Raw genomic sequence first — 20,215 nt, 5'->3', positions numbered from 1 at the left:
CGAACACACGTCCCTCGTGGTCAGTCACATCTGTTTGCTGTGTGGCTGTTGTTAGCTGGTAGGAAGAGCAAGAGTCCAACACTATTATGGATTTCAAAACTTTGGTAAGCACATGGGGAGGTGGCTCAGTGGATGCCACACATGAGGACTGAGTTTAGATCTTCAGCATCCACCAGGAAATGCCAGGTATGGTAGCACATACCTGTAATCCCAACCCGTGGGAAACAGAGAGGGCAGCTGCTTTCGGACAAATAACCAATCAGACGTGTCATATTTGCAAGCTCCAGGTCCAGTGAGAACCACTTTCTCAAAGAGTTAGGTGAAAAGCTGGCAAGATTGCCCAGCAGGTAATAGCACTGACTACCAAGGCTAACTATCTGAGTTCCATTCCCAGGACCCACAGTGGAAATAGAAAACCAACTTCTACAACCTGTCCTCTCACCTCCATACAACACATGTGAGACACATACACACACACACATACACACACACACACACACACACACACACACAGGAAGGGGGAAGATAAAGAGAGAGAAAAAATAAATCATGTAGTTTTTAAGGTGAAGCAGCAGAGGGAAACACCTGATGCTGATCTGGTCTACAGACAGACACACATACACACACAAAAACAACATACACAGACACACAAACAAACATACTCATACACCATCTATAGACACACACATATACACAAAGCTTTGGTAGGCAAATATTCATTACTGTACACATAGTATAAAGAAAGTTGAGTCTGAAAGCAACCATCAGCACACACTGTTTTCGTGATCTTTGTGTCTTTGTGAATTTACATTTATTACACAGAGTCTAATGCTGCCTAGTAGAGCAGAGCATCAATCAGTGTCCTGTAGTTTTCATGATTTGGCACATACAAGTCCTTGCATGTTTGTTCTGTGTCCTCTGCATGGGGTCTGAGGAACACACCATGGCCCCAAGTCTTACTTTTCCTGGGACATCTTTCTTAGGGTACTTGGCTCATGTCTGCTAACAGCTCAAAGCGGTTCATTCCTCATTGACTCCTCTTTGTTCTGGTTACAAATCGGCTGTTTGGAAGTGGATAGCAGGCATCGCAGCCACCAGCGTATTTGGCAGACCCTGTAACTTTTGGTCGTATCTCCAACGTGACCTTTTCTATGGATTCTCCTCCCAGCCCACAGCTATCTAGGTTCTTTGAGCGCGTTTCAGCTCTGTCTCAAAGGCATACAATCAAACCAGTTTAGCCATGATAAAATGTTATGACTTCCCATGGAAGGCTTCCAAGGCACATGGTGCTTGTTCCCCATCAGTGAGACCTTCGAGAATCAGGAAGTCTGCTGGAATGCATTTTCCCAGTCTTGTGAGCAGAGCAGGTCTCCCATGGCCCCAGCCTCAGTCCAGTGTGCCGATGCCAAACTTAGTCAACCCTATCACTTCTGCTGAACAACACGAGGACATGGACAGACAGCAGTTAAAAGAATACATAATTGTGTGACGGTATTTTCCAAGACAAAAAGATACACAGAAGCAAGAAAATTCAGCTGAACCGAGTGCCAAATCTTAAACCTTTGCCACGAAAACTCTAGTATCTCACAAGAATCCACTTGCTCTTCCATGGAAATCCCACCAAATAAGCCATGTTGCGACTACCTATTTTCTCTATACCCTATGTTTGACATAAATATGCAGAACCTCTCCTGCACTAGGAGGAGACGAGGCTGTTAGCACAGGAGAGTGGACTCAGCTGCCTCTCTCTGTGTTTTTGTCAGCTGGCTCAATCAACCAAAAGTCAAAGCACACATGCATGCATGCCTCGTTCTCTCCCCTGGGCTGGACAACTGTCCCGAGCTGAAGTCACCACAACCTAGCCTTCCTGACCATTCCCACCAACACCACCTCAGCGGTTCATTAATGACATGACCCCAGGTCACTTCTTCCATGTGGCTCTCTGAAGACAAGAATCAGGTGTGTGCTGAAGTACTGCACATGGGCTGTCAATGTCATCCTTGAAAATGGCAGACAGCGTGTGTTCGTTAGGGTTTCCATTGCTGTGACAAAACACCACATCCAAAGGCAAGTTGGGGTAGAAAGGGTTTATTCGGCTTACATTTTCACACTGTGGTCTCATCACTGAAGGGAGTCAACACAGGAACTCAAGCAGGGCAGGAACCTGTGGAGGCAGGGGCTGAGGCAGAGGCCGAGGAGGGATGCAGCTGGCTTAGCATTGTTTGCTCACCCTTCTTTCTTATAGAACCCAGGACCACCAGCCCAGGGATGGGAGCGTCAACAATGGGCTGGTCTCCTCCCCCATCAATCACTAAGAAAATGCCCTTCAGCTGGATCTTAGGAGGCACTGTCTCAATTGAAGTTCTCTCCTTTCAGATAACTCTAGCTTGTGTCAAGCTGACATAAAAACTGGCCACCGCACCAAGCACCCCACGGAAATTGAGACAGTAATGGTAACAGGTCATAGTGAACACATCCTCATGAGCCTGGCTGGAGAATGAAGCACCTCCCTCATCTGAGAAGAGCTCCGCTCAGACATGGAATAGGTTTGGAGCCTCACACCGGGAGCCTAGTGCATGCAATGGAAAAGGCACTTCCTGTTTGCAGTTTGCTTGTTTGATCACAAACCCTCACATTATTACAGGCTGGGAATGATTTCCACTTTTTAATTAGAAATACATAAAAAGTCACAATCTTTTCAACAGTAAGAAAGCAAAGAGAAACTGCAGAACAAGACTCCCTCTCCACCCCCTACCCTTCCACCCCCACCCCTGCCTTGTTTTGAGCTGCAATGTTCTGGCATGCAGGGGAGGCTCCCTTGGTTCTTCTGGAGAGACTGCCTTCTTAAGACCACTCAGTATGCTGTTCACTCCATCAGAAAAGATTTACAGGCGTTGAGCCGTCTGGGGGCAATGCCTGACCAGCTCAACACCAACAAGCTGCTTGTGGAAAATGCCACAGATGCTCCCACTGTCCCCTGGTCTAGTGTCCATTTAGTGGGTAAGGGAAAGCTCGCCCAGGCCCACCCTACTGAGAGAAACTATCAGAGGACAGCATCAGAAGCAGTCGCTCTGCACCGTTGATGGAGCAGCATCCTCAGAAGGCTGGGCTCCGTCCGAGACTCGCCAAGTTCTGATGGGCTGGTCTCTCTCACTGTGGGGCTCCCCCAAAGAGTCCTCACTTTTGTGGGCTGTTTAAGCATCACACATACACAATGCAAGAAGTATTTACAGTCTCCAGAGCACTGTTCAGAAATGCATGCTTGTGCAGCTTCTCCTCCTCATATCCTGCTCGTGTTCGTAGTCTCCTGTTACGGTGGAGGGTGGGAAACACCATTCCTTAACATTTAAACCTACTGGCATGTGCTTGGACCTGCTCAGCTCTTGCTCAGATCTGGATTGGAGATCATGCTGTGTGTATTTCCACATGCAAATCTTCCCTCCATAAGAAGCTGTGCTTGTTGTCTAAGAAGATCCCTCCCTCTGCACTGTGTCCCTGCCTTGAGCCATGGTTATATTTCAAGTCATTTAGACACAAAAAGAAAGTGCGACATATTAACTTCCGTTTGTATTTTTATCTTATGAAGGCCCTAAATTGACTCAGCAAAGAAGCTACTGAAAAAAAAAAAAAAACAACTTTCCTGTTAAAAATATGTGTCTGTTCTATGCGCTACGGAATTAGGAAAACTTTAAGAGTCCATTAATTTATTTTATGCTGATTCTTATGGGGAAAAAAACCATGGATACTATTTATTTAGAAAGCACGGAGGCTGCGCTTAAGATTTTCTTTCTAACCCCTACAGCAGCCCAGCAAGGTGTCTGTTGTGACCCCACCACGCAGATGAGGAAACCAAGAGTTCGGGGAAAGAAGTGAGCAGTTAATGCAGCCAGCAGGGGGCAGATGCGGCCTGTGGACCCCGTCCTCCTCGACAGGGCATGCAGTCTTGAAGACTGACCTGACAGTTTTCCACATATATGATTTGTGCTGCAGAAATGACTAAAAATAACATAAATTTATATAGACATATATATATATACACAAATGTATGTTACATGCATGTATATATGCAAATATAGAAAGCATATGTGTATGCATACATAACATGTATAAATATGTATATATAATTCGTGTATATATGATATGTAAGGGTATAAGTACATATAAAATATGTGTGTATGTAGTGTGATATATGTATATTTAGATCTACATTTCACATTCAGATCCATGTACATACAAATTATATAAGACCTTAGTTCTTGGGAAAAGACAAATTTGTAGCTTTAGAAAAGATTAGGATTTCTTTTTCTGAAGTAGGGTAGAGACAGGGTCTCCCTGTGTAGTCCTGGCTGTCCTGGAGCTTTGTAGACCAGGCTGGCCTCAAACCCACAGAGATCTGCCTGCCTCTGCCTCCCGAGTGCTGGGACTAAAAGTGTGCCAACCTTTAGGATTTCTTTATGGAATCAAACCCCACTGAGTTCAGTTGGGTATGATTAAGACACCACGAATCACCAGGACTTTTTGTAAATAATGAGCTAACACCGCAAAGCTGTTGCCTTCTGAGAGGCACAGAGAGAAGCATGCAGAGTCACAGCAATAAACCCAGAAACAACTTCCTGTAAGAAAAAGTCCCAGACGCACGTGGTGGTTCATGTCTGTAATCCTAGCCCTGGGGAAACAGAGGCAGAAGGATCGGGGGTTCAAGGCCATCCCCCAGCACATAACGAATTGGAGACTAGCCTGCACTCCATGAGACTGTGACGCAAAAGAAGAAAAAGGGGGAAGAGAGAGAAAAAGTGTCATGTATGATAAAGATGATATACATAGGGCAAGAAAAAACAGTTGTAGGATTTTTAGATTGGCATTACTGGGCTGGAAGAATGTCTGTTGTATTTCTGTTAGTCCGTGCCCCCTTAATCTCTATTCTTCTCCTTGCATTAGGCTACCACACCCAGGGTGAGCAACCCCCATGAGACCTTACCATGAACCCTTTCCCACTTGTCTGGTTTTTGTGCTGCTCCACACTGCAGAGATGTGTTTCAAACATGATTGGGATAATAAATCTATTACGGCAACATATTTGGCACAGCAAACATGTTTTTCATAAAACCTGATATTAGCCATGGTCAGGACTCCGTAATTGCATTGGGTGTGACAATGCCAGCCTGGGCTTCCCCACTCGCAAATGCCCTGGAGAAATCTTAGCAGATGACAAAAGTCCTTTCTACTCCAGAGCTCAATGCAGATGCCAAAGGATCTGCTCAAGACAGCACAGTGTGTTTTCCAGGGGCAAGAGTGTCTACAGAGTAGCACAGCTCTGTCAGAACCCTGACCTTTCTGCCTTTACCCCATCTCCCTTGAGGAGAGGCCAAGAGAAAATTCCATGTCTTTCTGTTGTGATCTCAAGGGGCTAGGTGCTAGATTTCTTTCTTCTGATGTTCAGACCGAGCAAACAGGAAGGCCCCTGGAGCTGGCACAGCATAGCCTTGCTCCACTGCTAAGTATTCTCATCCCCCCTTTACCTGTGAGGAAACAGACACTCCAAACAATTGGATAACTCACTCAGAATTATCCAACCACTACAGAGGTAGAACTGGATTGAGCCCAGCAATTCAAAGCTCAGGCCCAACAGCTCTATGGCTAAGCGATCTTCTACAGAACTGACAACTAGCCCACCTTAGACTGACTTTGTCCGTAAGAATGAGTGAGAGACACACGGGTAGGCAGTGCCTGGACAAACTGATCATCTTGGCTCCTAGTTTGTCCAAGGACAGATGGGGCTAAAAGAACAGGGTAGATCATCTTCTTGGAGTCACGGGACAGCAGCTGCTGCTCCTACCAAGTGTCCAACCCCACTTTATGGTCATCATCTCTGGTCTTGACTCCTATAGAATCCAAAGACCTCTTCTAAGTATGTACAGCTTGTTGGCTTTGATGAGACAGTCTTGGTAAAATGTGTCTCGATCACAAACCAGCCAATTTTATAGTGTCAAAGAGAATCAGCTTTCCTTCTACTCTGGACAATGTGGGATGTCCCTCCATCCACTGTCACTCATCAGGCACCTGAAGTCTCTCTCTTGAGAGAAAATATCCAGTAACAAATTCATCCCTATAACAGGTGGCTTGAGAGCCCTGCAAAGAACTGGCTTCTTCTTCTTCCCCTTGTGTTCACCCAAGCTCATCCACTTTTCAAGAAGTCTCAGCCAGAGCCTCAGCAACCAAGTGGGCAGAGGACACCGCAGGACCCAAGGTGTTCTGAGACTTCTTAACCTCAGCTCACAAATCCAGAGCCACCTTCCCCAGCTTTCGACACCCCATGCACAGGGAGTAAGACCGGAGGAAACAATGGCTGCCACATAATAAGGAAGAATAATATGAAAAGGTACACCCCTGTCCACCCCTGCTCTTCTAACCATGCAGATAAAGGGGACTAAGAGACATGCTGCTTCTACAGAAGTTTCCAGAAGGCCAGAGTTCTGCAGCTCTGCACAGCATCTTATACTTCCTGTTGGATGCTTTAAGCAGGTGAAAGGGCCAACAGACACCTTTTCTGGATTCATAAATAGGCTCCCACCTCATATTACAGGCCTGAATTTAATTTGTTTAATATTCCCAACACTAATGATGCCGATTTAAGACATCCTGTTAAAAGTTTGTAACATTAATTTAATGGAAAAATGCCAATATCACTCTTAAGAACTCTATTAGATTTTCTCCCTGTTAAATTAATGTTACTAACTTTTAATGGATGTTGTAATTAGATGTTAGGAATATTACCCAAATTAAAATCAGACCTGAGAGACACAGTGTGCAGATTTACAAGTGCATAAAGCCGGGTGTGTGTCTGGCCTGCAGCCAGATGGCCAGCCCTCCTGCCCCGGTGCCTGCCCTGTCCAGGCACCAGGTTTGATCACAAAACTGCAGGAATGGCACTGCCATTACAGCCCCACTTAGGAGAGGAAGTGGCGCCCCACACACATGGGAGGATGGAGAGACATCTCCCAATTTCACACTCAATTTAAAGGGTCAGTCTCCACCTGGCCTGATTGGGTTCGGCAGTGTGAGATTGATTGTCTTGGTTGTAAAGCTTGCCTGCTTTCCTGGCCAATTTAAGAAAGAGGCCACTGAGCTGCCAGCTTATTATGAGCTGGGGAGCAGATGCAGAAGGAATGTCATGAATGCAAAGTCATGGGACTGACCGTGGCCGAGGATGGAAGGACAGAGTCTGTGACCTGACAGAGGCTCCTTGAGAGCCAATGCTGAGGCACTGCTCACCTGTCCTACTTGGCCAAAGCACACCAAGATGACTCGCTGAGATGCAGACCTCAGATACAGCTCCTGCCTTTGGCCCTACTTCTCTATCACTCACACGGGCCTCAGAGCCACCCTGTAAAACCAGCTTACTTTACAAGCACGCTCCAGACTCCAAGGCTTTGCCCCTGACAAGGATGGACTCCAATGCCCCAGAGTTGTGAGACCACAACTTTTCCCCAAACAGACTATGTGGAAACTTTGAGAAAGCCTGGTTTCCCACAAACCTGAGGTCAAAAATGACGATAAGACCTGAAGGGAGAAATCCTAGACACAGGTGCTGCCATCTTAACTCGGGTTCAATAATATTTCCTTTGTATTTCCACTCTTGTGTTGGCTTCCTCTCTGGTAGAGCACGTAATCATGGATGGGCAATTAGGCAATGTGGGGCAATCAAAGCACCCTAAAAAATCTGTAGGGCAGGTGAGGAACCCTGCTCACCATGCAGCTGTTCATTTCTTTGAGAGTTCCTGCCACAGCACTATTTCCTTGCAGACCCCTAAGATGCCATCCTTTGGGACATGCCGTGCTTGCAGAGGTGTTGTAGCCATACAAACATGATGCCCTCCATATGCAAAAAAAAAAAAAAAAAAAAAGAATCTGCATGTTATCTGCTGTCCACAGTCCAGCATAACTCCTGGCTCAGCGTGGGCTCCTGGTGATTTGTAAAGGAAGACATTTATGAAATGAACTAGAAATGTGTGTTTGCACAACCACTGTCAGGAGAGCAAAGAAAGAGTCTCAAGTTGCATCAAGTTGAGGAGCTCTTTTACAAAGAAAAAAAGAGGAGGAGGAAGATGCAGAAAGAAAAAGAGAAAGAAAAAAAGAAAGAAAGAAAGAAAGAAAGAAAGAAGGAAGGAAGGAAGGAAGGAAGGAAAGAAGGAAGGGAGGGAGGGAGGGAGAAAAATGGCTGTGTGGTATTTAAAAAATAATGAATCTACAAAATTGGAATTTTGCCTGGTCACCCAAGAACTTGAACATGATGCCAAAGAAAACCACAGTTACCAAAGACACACCTCCCACACCTGCTGGGCCAGATGCCCCCTCCCACACCTGCAGGGCCAGATGTATCCTCCCACACCTGCTGGGCCAGATGCCCCCTCCCACACCTGCAGGGCCGGATGTCCCCTCCCACACTTCCTGGACCAGGTCACTGCTCCTGGTGAGTAGAGAGGAGGTAGAAATGGTCAGAGACTTCATGAGTTGATCTGAGCATCTGGAGTTTGCTCTGAGCTCTAGTCTAGGCAGTGCCTGGTGTGTGGTCTCTCTATTTACCATAATCCTGCTCACCCAACTCCACTGGTGTCTAGTGTGATGGACTCCACCCTGTTCCATCAATCACATTGTTATTTTCTGCATCTTGTGGCATTCAGCCCTTATATCTGAGTGTTGAGCCAGGATTGGACTGTGGCCAGCCAGGCAAAGAAGCAAGCAATGCTGAGAGGCACGCCCTGGACAAGTTCAGATTGCCAGTGCTCACTCCTCACCTCAGTGAAGAGGACCCCTCTCCTCTTTGGTCCCTCAAGAACGTTCTAAGCAGTGAGAAGGTACACAGTATATCATGGGTGAATCATGAACATATAGATAGGTTCTTTGAGGGTAAAGGTCAAAATAGGATTCTCACCATCACCTAAATGGCTTATGACTTTAACAATGTTTTTAATTTCTACAATTCTTTGTAAAATCATATTCTCATTTCTAATTCACTGTGTACAGCCAGGAGTAATTTTCTTCTAAATCACAAGGAAATCTTCTTGCCGACCAGGTCTTTTTTAATTAGACATGAGCAGCTGAAATTGAGAACCCACGGTGTAAGTCATACCTCAGTCACTGTGCGGATGGCTTATTCTGGGTTCCTGCTTCTGTGAAGAGACACCATGCCCACAGCAACTCTTATAAAGGGAAACATTTAATTGGGGCTGGCTTACAGTTCAGAGGTTTAGTCCATGATCATCAAGGCAGGTGGCAAGGCAGCATGCAGGCAAACATGGTGCTGGAGAAGGAGCTGAGGGTTCTGCCTCTTGAGCCTCAGGCAGCAGAAGCAGTCTGCATCACACCAGGAGTAGCCTGCACCCCAATCAAAGCCCACACCCCAGGGACACAGTTCCTCCAACAAAGCCACGGTTCCTAATAATGCCACTCCCTACAGGGACTATTTTCTTTCAAACCACCACAGCAGATAACTACATTGGGTTTCTGTGGTCATTTTGGAGCCCAGTAGCTCCTAGAGCTTAGGACCTGAACAGGATGCACCAACGCCAGAGGGCTGCAAACATCACTTACTGGAAGAGCCATTCCTGCGTGTTGGCTTCTTGATCTGCAAAACGGGCTTGTTAACAATATAACCAACCAGCCAGTCTGCTTACGTGAACAGGAAGGCCAGAGATTCTCCACAAACAGTTAAAATTACTGTCATCAGTGCACATCGGTTTACACATGGTACATTTGTTGGTGAAGCCTTCGCCATGAAGAGAAAAGCTCAACAAAAATCCTGTGTTTCTCAACATCTAAAAGCAATCTGCTTCCCAGTAGCACCAGTTTGGACCTGGACAGAGCTCCCTATGGGCTCATCATGCCTGAGCAGTGTATTGAATCAGGCAAGAGAAGAAGCAGCCGTGAAATGGCCTGTAGTTGCAAAAGCGTCAATCCTGAATTGCTCTAAGAATGCAAGGATGGGTCACAGTATGAGCATCAGCAACGTGGCAGTCCACACTAAGAGAACAAGGGTCTAAATACACAGACATATCAACAGTGCCCTCATGATCTCTGCGGTGGCAAACAAAGCATTCAGCAAACTGAAACCGGGAGGAAGTTTTTGCAGCTTGTGAAAGTGTTCCTCCAGGATGGCAGCTGACACTGTGTTCAGTCGTGAAATGGTGCTCGGTGGTGACGACCAAAATCCTCCCAACAGAAACAAGCAGGAAGAACAGCTCTCAGCACGTCTGTACAGGGCTATCTCGAATGCTGCTGCAGGGTGACCAGGCAGCAAACAGAGAGCAGACAGCAGCCTGCAGAGCAAGACATAAGAATGTACCTCTTTGAATGTGAAATTCTCAAGATAGATGGAGGCGGCAACAAGGGGATGGGGAGACAGAGAAACAGGACAAGGTAAAGGGGTGAGGCAGAAAACAGAGGAAAGGCACAGGGAAATGAAGGTTCATCCTCGGCCCCAGATGATGAGCTTGGGGGTGAAGTGGATAATCTCGTTACAGAGGACAGTGACAGCTCACAGGTGTGCAAGTTCCTTTGTCTCACTTAACTGTGCACCTCAAACGTATGAATTTATCTTAATTACTTCTCCACTGGTACAATATGACACCATGACAAAGGCATGAGATTATTTGGGGGCTTATAGCTTCAGAGGGTTAGAGGCTATGACCATCATGGTTGGGAGCATGGAAGCAGGCAGCTGGACATGGTGCTGGTTCAATAGTGGAATGCTTACCTCTTGACAACCATGAGGCTGAGGAAGAGGTACTGGGAGTGTTGTAAGACTTCTGAGCTCAAAGGTCCCAGTGACACACCTCATCCAATAAGGCCACGCATCCTAACCCTCTCAAACAGTTCTACCAACTGGGTGTTAAATGTCCAGATAGATGAGCCTACAGGGACCATTCTCGCTCAAACCGTCACATATTCCGGAGAATATGAGTTATGTGTCAACCGAATGTGCAAATAACAGGATCTGTTTGAATTTTCCCATTTCCAAGTCCTGAATGACCAGGACAAAATGAAAGGGTAAGAAGAAGGAAGAGAGAAGATATGGGCGCCAGCACAGACATTCCCCCAAGCAAACCCTGACCTAGGCTGGAGACTCACCTAGACAAATATAACAAGAATACCTTTGGCCACAACTACTGCCTCCAAATCTCTCTCAGAACTGTGTGTTTTACAGAGAAGCACATTCTTCTCTTCTATGTGCAATAGCTTTCCAGGAGACTTATAGAGATTCATCCCCACCAGGGAAAACCAGGTTTTACCCATAATCATCCTGTCTAGTTATTCTTTTAGTCATGTCATTAAGGCCTGAAAAGATATGCAGCAAACTTGTGAGCTATGAGCCAGCCTGAGGCAGTAAACAGACTAGCGGGGAGACATGTTTTCATATCCTCTTTTAAGTGCCCAGCTCCCAACAAAGAATCCCATCTCCTTTTAAATGTTCCAGGTTGAATACTAGGTCTGAGTCATTCTTATATTGTGTGGTGACTCCCAGAAGTAAGTCTTCAAACTCAGTGGTTCTAAATAAATAGGCAGGGCAGGAGGGAGATAGCCTAGTTAGTAAAACCCTGAGATAACTACTTCCTGAGTCAAATGAGTGATGGGTACATGGGCCAGAACATATGTGGGGACCTGGAGACTCTTTCGGGAGACGGAAAGAAAGGCTTGGACCTGTTCCCTGCACTGGGAGCCAGCGTGCAGCCTTCAAGAAGACAGTAGGGGCTGCACCTCAGGATAGCCTTCATGGTGACCCATGGAGCAGGCATGCACAGGTTCCAAGCTTGAGGGATCTACTGCCCTCTTCTCTGCTCTTTGCAGCAAGTTATCCTTGTAAGATGCTCCCTAAGTGTCGTGGCCTGGAAGTGAGGCTGCGGAGTGGCTGTAAGGAAGGCCTTCCTTTTCTTTTCTCACAGAGAAACCCTGGTTCCTGTCTCACTGTGCATACTGGCTGAGACAATGTAGCTGTCCCCAGAAGCCAGTTTCACTCCATCTCTCGGCTGGGTGTTTCATGGGAGATGATTTGGGATGAGGTCCGCCTTTGAATCTGGACATACGACAAAGCTGACCACCCAGTCTGGAATGGGTGGCTCCGTCTTATCCATTGGGCTCAAGGAAAACAGATGGTGGAGGGAGGAGAGTGGCCCAGTTTACTAAACTGATTGCAGGTCTTCCACCCTTGGATTTCCAACATGTCTTCACGGGTGCTCCTGTCTCTGGATACAGAATGAGCTCACCCCAGCGGCATGCAGGTGGCTGTACTTCTCTGAGGATGCTGAATGGGCACTTTAGCTTTGTTTCTTGTCTGAGACAGAAGGCAAGGTCAGGAAACACAACTTTGGAGGCCTTCCTACACTGAGCTCACTCACTCTTTCTTCCCTTCCTTTTTTCATTCATTCATTTAGTTAGTTATGTTTTGGAAACAGAGTCTCACCCTGAGCTCATGCTGACCTCGAACCTGCAGCAATCCTCTTGTCTCAGCCTTGCCAGTGCTGGCATTACAGTAATCCTGAACAGCTGGGGATCCAGCACACCACAGAGCGCATATTCTAAACCTAGGAATTCTACCAGGAGCCTCATGGCTAAGGCTTTGCTGTGAAAACTTCTTGGCTCTGTCTTGGAAGCTCAGTTCTCTTAACTGATTCTTTTCCTTTCTGTTCTCTTTTTCTGTGTCTGTGACTGGTTTTTCCACCCCTGGTCTTGGTGTCCTTTCCCCCAGGCTTCATCTTTGCCCAGTGTGAGCACCTCATTTCATTTTATCTGTGCGGAGTGGCCCCTGGTCTTGTGTGAGCTGGCATACATTCTGAGTCAAACAGAAAAGTCTGGAGGACAATGATCCATCCCTAAGAATGGCTGCTGTCTCCCTTGATCCAGGATGGAAGAAGAGCAGTTGCTAATGGGCACCTCTACGGGGTTTCTTAAGAGTCTGTGAAAGAAAGAGAGAAGCTACCTAAGATAGATTGATGCCCAGTACAAGGCCCCCATCATTTACACTGGGGTATTAAAGAATTTGTATCTCTTTTTGAGATGATAAGGGCTGTAGTTTGGGGTGTATACAACCCCCAGCCCCTGCACACTCACCCTTGTATCACAGTGAGGAACTCTACTTCAGCTTGCCAGTGGCACATGTGCTGACAGTGATCTTCAGCAACTTTGTGTCTACTGTGAAACCTTTAGGTTGGGAACAACCAGTAAACAGCTGGGAAGGAAGCCTACTGAAAGAATTATTGGGATAGTCAATGTAAAAGCTGATAAAAAAAATAAGAATCTCAATCAAGGTCACTTGTGTACCTAGGGATGATAAGGTCTTGCAGAGGACAGGCACCCGAAACAGGAGGTAAGCATCCAGACACATTCTATATCCAACCATGTGACTGTCCTTCTCTTAGCTTTTTAAATGTGCTTCAAATAGCTCTCTTGTTATATGCACAGTGGAGCACCACCATGAACTACATGTGAGTCTTCTCAATTCATTGTATGACATTCATTTTATCAATGTGATAATGTATAAAATACGCTAATTCTTTGAGAATTTCGTACAGTGTATTTTGACTGCCCTTCCCCTCTCCCTAACTGCTCCTGGGTCTATCTCAGTCCTACCCCCTACTTTGTGTCCCCCTTTCTTTGCCTCAGATCTCAGTTTGTGCTGCCCTTACACTCCCGGATGTGGGGGGGGGGGCATCCACTGGAGCATGATTGACCTACCAAGAGTCACTTCATAAAAGAAAACTCTTTCTCTCTCTCTCTTTCTCTCTCTTTCTCTCTCTCTCTCTCTGTCTCTCTCTCTGTCTCTCTATCTCTCTGTCTCTTTCTGTCTCTGTCTCTCTGTCTCTGTCTCTCTCTCTCTCTCTCCCCCCCCCCATTGGCTACTGATGCTAAACTTTATGTCTAGCTTCTCTTATCGAAGTGAATCAAGATGTCTAAAGAAAAAGCAAATCGAATACTGACAGAGGTTCTTGGCAGACGCCTTGCCTTCGGGTGCCCAGGTACACACAGTAAATTCTCCATTTCACTTAAGCTTCCCCCATGGAGGTGGTGTTTGAGTTTCCCACTTTTTAATAGGAATTGGTTTTAAATGAGGTGTTTTTACATAATCCAGACATTTCAAACTTACAGAAACTGCTGTCTTCAATCCATCATTTTTTATAAAAATGTTTTTGACAATAAATAGTTGAAATGAGTAGTTTGGCAGTGTCAAAAGGATGTTTTGAACTCTAAATACAGTGTTTAAACAGTTACTGTAACAGTAGACTTGTCAAGTTGACAGAGTTGGGCATCATAAAACTGTTTCAAACTGTAAATGTAACTGTTAAAATTAACAGTTACATTGTTGGCTGCTAAGTGCTGCTGCAAATGAAGCCATAATAACCCAAATGCCAAGAAAAAGAAACTTGCACTTTTAATGCTAAGTTTTTTTGCTTTTTTTTACTTTTATAAAATAAATTTAGAGTAATATTTTGAAGGAGAAGAGATTCTTCTGGGAAATTTGTTGCCCTTCAAGTGATGGAAAAGCTGAGGGGAAGCAGGCTGGGTGGCACAGATCTGTCAACTCAGCCACCAGTTCCCTGAGGAGTCAAGGCAAGAGTACTGAAAGTTGAAGACCAACCTAGGATCTTAGAGAGACCCTATCTCAAGAGCCTGGGAATATGGAGCAGTAGTAGCATTCGCCACACATTCTGGGACCCTGGGTTTCATCCCCATCACTTTTTTGTTTAAGCTCAGAGGAAATGAGAAGTAAGGTGTTGTGTAGAGGACTCCCACAGTCTGTGTCTGGCATGAGACCAGAAAATCCAAACACCCCCAAGGCATGATAACATTCTCCGTGTGAAGAAGACTGCCCAGAGATGGCCCATTCGGCTCTCTATCACTCTTTGGGGACCATAGAACTGTACAGAATTGGCCAAAAGTGACCTGGCACTACCAATGAACGAACTGTCCACCTTGAAGCCCTGGACAGGAGCAAAGGTATCCCAAGAGTGCCACCAACCACCCTAAGTGCACGGGTATGGTGAATCAGAGTTGCTTTGTCTATAGCATGGAGATGCCATTGGAGCCCAGGCATCTGAGCATGCAAACACAGCTTAAGGGTTCTGTCTAGCAGGACTGAACTGACAGCTACCGCCCACAGGAGGCTTTCCATGTCATACTAATGCATTAGATGTGCTTTTCACTTTCTGTGGAATATCAGCAAATGGGATCTTCACAGAATGAAAACAATTCTTCACTAGCACTTGGACATGAAGAGAATAGGTTGTAATGGAGCGGCGTGGGATGTGGGGCCTCAGAGGACCTACAAGGTGGCACGATGTTCAGGTCCTTCAGTCTGTGGATCAGGTAACTGGGGTCCATATCACAGAATATCACAGGCCAGCCTATTTAATCAAATATACTTGACAAATTACCTGGGTACAGAGAGGCCAGGTTCAAGAGTTCCAGACCCTGTTCAGGGATCTGTCTGGGAAGAAATGAGCATGGGCTCTGGGGATAGAGTGAGGTGGCTCCTGAGCCTGCAGTTTCCCTACATCATCTGTGATATCAGGGCTTGCCCCCCAAATCCAGAAGCTGAGGCTGTAGCTAAGCTTGAACCCTACCAGTGGGAGCCATTACAGAAGATTCCCAGGGACTGTATTCTCAGGAAAGTGTGACCATACCCCAGTAACCCACTCACAGCAACGAGACCCTGTGCCTTCCACGTAAGTATGTACACTTCATCAGAAAGCAGCCCTGGGTGCCCTGAAATGTAGTCTTCAAAGCATGGCATAGTCATTGCATTCTTAATTCTAGACAGTTGTGATTACCTGATATGGGATATCCTTCTGTATATGTGTTGCTACTATTGGTTAATGAATAAAGCTGTTTTGGCCAATGACTTAGCAGAATATAGCCAAGTGAGAAATCCGAACAGAGATTATAAATAGAGTAGGTGGAGTCAAAGAGACCATGTAGCTGCTGAAGGAGAAAGATGCCAGAACTTTACCAATAAGCCACAGCCACAAGGCGATACATAGATTAATAGAAATGGGTTAATTTAAGATGTTAGAGTTAGCTAAGAATATGTCTGAACCATTAACCAAAAAGTGTTATAATTAATAAAGTTTCTGTGTGATTATTTGGGACTGGGTGGCCTGATGTGGAATTCCCCTCTGTATGCTGTGAATACCATTGGTTAATAAAGAAACTGTCTTAGGCCTACACAGAGCAGAAAGAGGTAGGAGGGGAAAACTAAACTGAATTCTGGGAGAAAGAAGGCAGAGTCAGGAGATGCCATGTAGCCCCACCTGAGACAGATGCTCAGGATGGAACTTTACCTGGTAAACCACAGCCACGTGGTGATACACAGATTAATAGAGATGGGCTAGTTTAGGATATAAGAGTTAGGCAGAAATACACTTAAGCTATTTGCCATACAGTATTGCAAATAACATGGTTTCTGTGTGATTATTTCAGGGCTGAGCAGCTGGGAACAAACAAGCAGCCTCATACAACAGTGGCCAGGAAATGAAAGCGCAGTCTCCGTCTACAAATGTAGTGATATTTCATTTGTATTTTAATAACTAAAGCTTGCCTGAAGATCAGAGAGTAAAACAGCCGCACTGGTCAGCCTTACAGACCAGGCGGTGGTGACACACTTTTAATCCCAGTAGCCCCATTAGTTTGTCATAGAAACTGGGCGGTAGTGGTGCAAGCCTTTAATCCCAGCACTAGAGAGGAATATAAGATGGGAGGAGACGGGTTTCACTCTCAGTCTGAGATTCCTGGAGGCAGGATCACCATTTCAGACTAAGGTAGAGGTAAGAGCCAGTAGCTGGCTGCTTTGCTTTTCTGACCTTTAGGTTGAACCCTAATATCTGTCTCTGTGTTTTTATTAATCATGCTACAATTACCCACACAAAACCTGCCCAAGTCTGGGCCTGTCAATGCTGTGTCTCAGAGCATGGAGGGGCTGTTGAGCTCCCCATGCCTCCCTGATGATCTTTAAATAGGATACAGTTGTGAAGACAGACATTTCTTCAGTGCTGCAGCCAATGGTAAGGTGCTCATCCTGAAGTAAGCCAAAGGACGCTCACGGGGGGGTGGGGGGGGGTGGGAGGGAGCAGAGAGGGAGAAGACTAGTTGGAAAGAGGAAGGGGTCATCAGGAATGGGAAGGGCAGATAACTTAAGGGAAATGTGTATAATCAAAACCTACTACATGCATGTATGAACACACAATGAAGCCCGTCACAAAGCACACCAGCATGTTCAAGCGCAGGCCTTTAGGCTTTCCTTCCGTCTCTGGATCTGCACACGCTCCACCTCCCCTCTGGACCCCGGTTTGAGTTGTGGAGTTTTATCATCTCCTTTACAAGCCACAGCTCTGACTGCTGGCCAAACACAGGCCTGCAGGTGCTTCCTGCCTCCATCAGAAGGCCCTCCTTGCCTCCTTCCCACCCGGGCCTGGGCCCTGCCACAGTGATGCAGTAGCCACAGACTCTCAGAGAGGCCTGCTCTCTGGTCTGACACTGGAGACAGGTTTTAACAGGTTGCTGCTGGCCCTCTCCAAAGGCAGGACTGCCCAGGCTGCCTTTCTGTAGCTGAACACAACCAAGCGAGAGAGAAAACAATTGGAGTTAGCTTCCCTAAAGCAGAGACCAGCAAGGGGAAGATGGATGGCGGCCTTCCCACCAATCACCAGGCCGCCCATCGAGGGAGCATTGATTGATGAAGTATTTAAGTAGTCAATTCCACACTGGACCCCTTGTAGACAGCTGCAGGAGGGGCTGGTACGGCTGCAGTAAGGGGACCTGGCTCTGCAAGGAAACAGAAGCAAGGCCCCTGAGTGGTCAGCTTCCAGTGGAGGCTCCAGGACCACCCTGGATGCCTCACCTGGTACATAACCGCTTCTTACACAGGCTTTGACGCCGATCACAGGTCTCCCAGATGCTTCTGTCTTTACGTAGGCAACATGAGTCCAGAAACCTCTTTGAAAACTCCTTTGGGTTCTTGTCATTAAGTCCGAAGTATGTACAGCTGTAGACAATCATTTCTGTCTTAACACTAGCCTCACTTACTAGGGCTAGCCTGGGGGTAGGGGCTGCTCTGGCCGTGCCCTGAGGCCATCCAAGGACCACTAAGAGGAAGGAGCCTGTCCCTTTGTGATGCAAAGGCAGTAGAGAGGCCTAAACAGGATTTCAGCACTGTAACCTGAAACTCTAGCTCACTTGGGGATCCTCAGAGTTGTGGTTCCCAGGTGACAAGAAGCTACTGCCAGCTCAAAGGGGCAAGGCTAAGAGTATCCTTTAAAGAGGCTGGATGTAGCGGGAGGGGCCAGCTGGGAAGGACCTGCCGAGAGATGCCAGTTGGGATCTCAGGGAATTCCCTGTCCTGAGAACCATTTGAGATTAAAGAGCTTGATTCCAGGCACCCTCACGTTGTTGCTCATAAACCTTTGAAAGAAGCCTCAGAATTCACTGCTTGCCACCTGCAGCCACTGCCCTGATGAGCAAAACCATTGTCCTCAGCGGTTCCCAGCCACACCCCAAGTTAGGACACAGCATCCCCCACAGCGCACAGGTCCACACAGGCCTGAGCAGGCAGGGATGTTCTGACCTCCTAGTAGTGAGTGAGACCACACAGAGGGCTCTTGAGTCCTCTCTTCTCAGCCATGTAATCAGCTGTAAAACTAGCTGGGGACTAGGAAGCAGAGTGAGCTCGCTGGTGGGGAAGGGACCCAAAGCTCATTTGGGGATGATGGCAGGCATCCAAGGTGCTGGCTGCTAAAGTCGGGGGTCACTCGTCGGCCTTTAGAGGGTTCACTGTCTTCTGACCTACACTGCACGAGTGTAACTTATCCCCAGTTAGGGACACAGGTCCCAGAAGCAGAGTGGCTTCTCACACCTTGCACAAGACAGCAGAAGGGGCCAATGTTCTTCTGTAGTAGGGGGCGCACACCCATTAACACACCATGAACTCTGTAAATGCACCCTGCTTCTCCTGGCCTTTCACATACACAGTGTGTCCTGGATGTGAACACATGTGTGCCGGTGGGTCCTCCAGCTCTACCACAGTTATAGTTCCCCAGGTCCTGACATTACTCACCTGAGCATCCCCATACTGTGGCCCTGTGTATGTGGCTATCCTCAGTCCATCTCTGCCTGTGGGGGAACACCGGTAGCATGCCTAGGTGCTACGAAGACTCCTAGGCCATCTGGAAGTTAGTTAGAGTTCAAAGCATCTCCTGATCTGGAGACAATGGCTTCTAAATGCAATGATGAATTCCCCAGTATAGACAAAGGGACCGTAGTGAAACTTCCAGAGTCAACGGGCAAGTCGGGCAATGGGGCTGGCTCACTAGTGGAGACAAGCTTCAGTAGACTCAGGTCCATGCAGGTATTTTCTCAGTATCCATTCTATTACAACGAGGCATGTTAGTGAGTGGAAAGTCAGTGTATATGCAGGACAACAGGATCAAATGCAGAAGGATCTTGGGATGTTGTGGATCTGCCACCTCAACCTTGGACTGGCAGTACACTATTCCCAGACCTCTCTTCATGAGAAATTCATGATTTCTTTAAGATGCATGATTATTCTGGGTCTCAGCTATTCCACTACAGCTCCAAACAATTTCTGTGTGATGCATTATAGTTTTCAATCTCGAGCAAACAACGGATGTAAACTTTTATAATCTCTCTTCATCATGGCAATGCTGGAGCAAAGCCAAACCAAAGCATCCCATCACGTCTGGACCATTTCGTGTTCATGCTGCGGCATGAGTCGATTTAGTGCATCTCCTCATAGTTGCGCCCAAGTGGGGTCTTTTGTAGACACGGCCTCACCTCTAGGGTGACATCATAGTCCTGATGACCAGGAACTACTCTAGCGTGTCCCCTTCAGATACCTGGCATCTGTGTGCAAAATTGAAATGTGTCAGCACTTCACAGTTTATAAATTATGAGTGGAATGTCCTCGAAACATATCTGTTAACGCACGCATGGCCTGTGAGTCCGTGACAAAGGCCCAGGAGACTGTTTGTGGTTGTAGGAGACCCTTTCAGAATAATGCTGCTTTGGAAGGCAGATTGTTTTCTTACTCTTCCCAGAACCAAGTATAATTGCTGTTCTTCTGTGAGTACTGTGTGCTTTGCAGTCTCGGAAATAACAATATTGCGATTTAGGACCCAGCCTTGAAGATGAGCAGAACCGGGAATGCCCTCCA

The sequence above is a fragment of the Arvicola amphibius genome, chromosome 5, assembly GCF_903992535.2.
Source record: "Arvicola amphibius chromosome 5, mArvAmp1.2, whole genome shotgun sequence".
In the NCBI taxonomy this organism is placed as follows: Eukaryota; Metazoa; Chordata; class Mammalia; order Rodentia; family Cricetidae; genus Arvicola; species Arvicola amphibius.
This window is presented reverse-complemented; position numbering follows the sequence as displayed.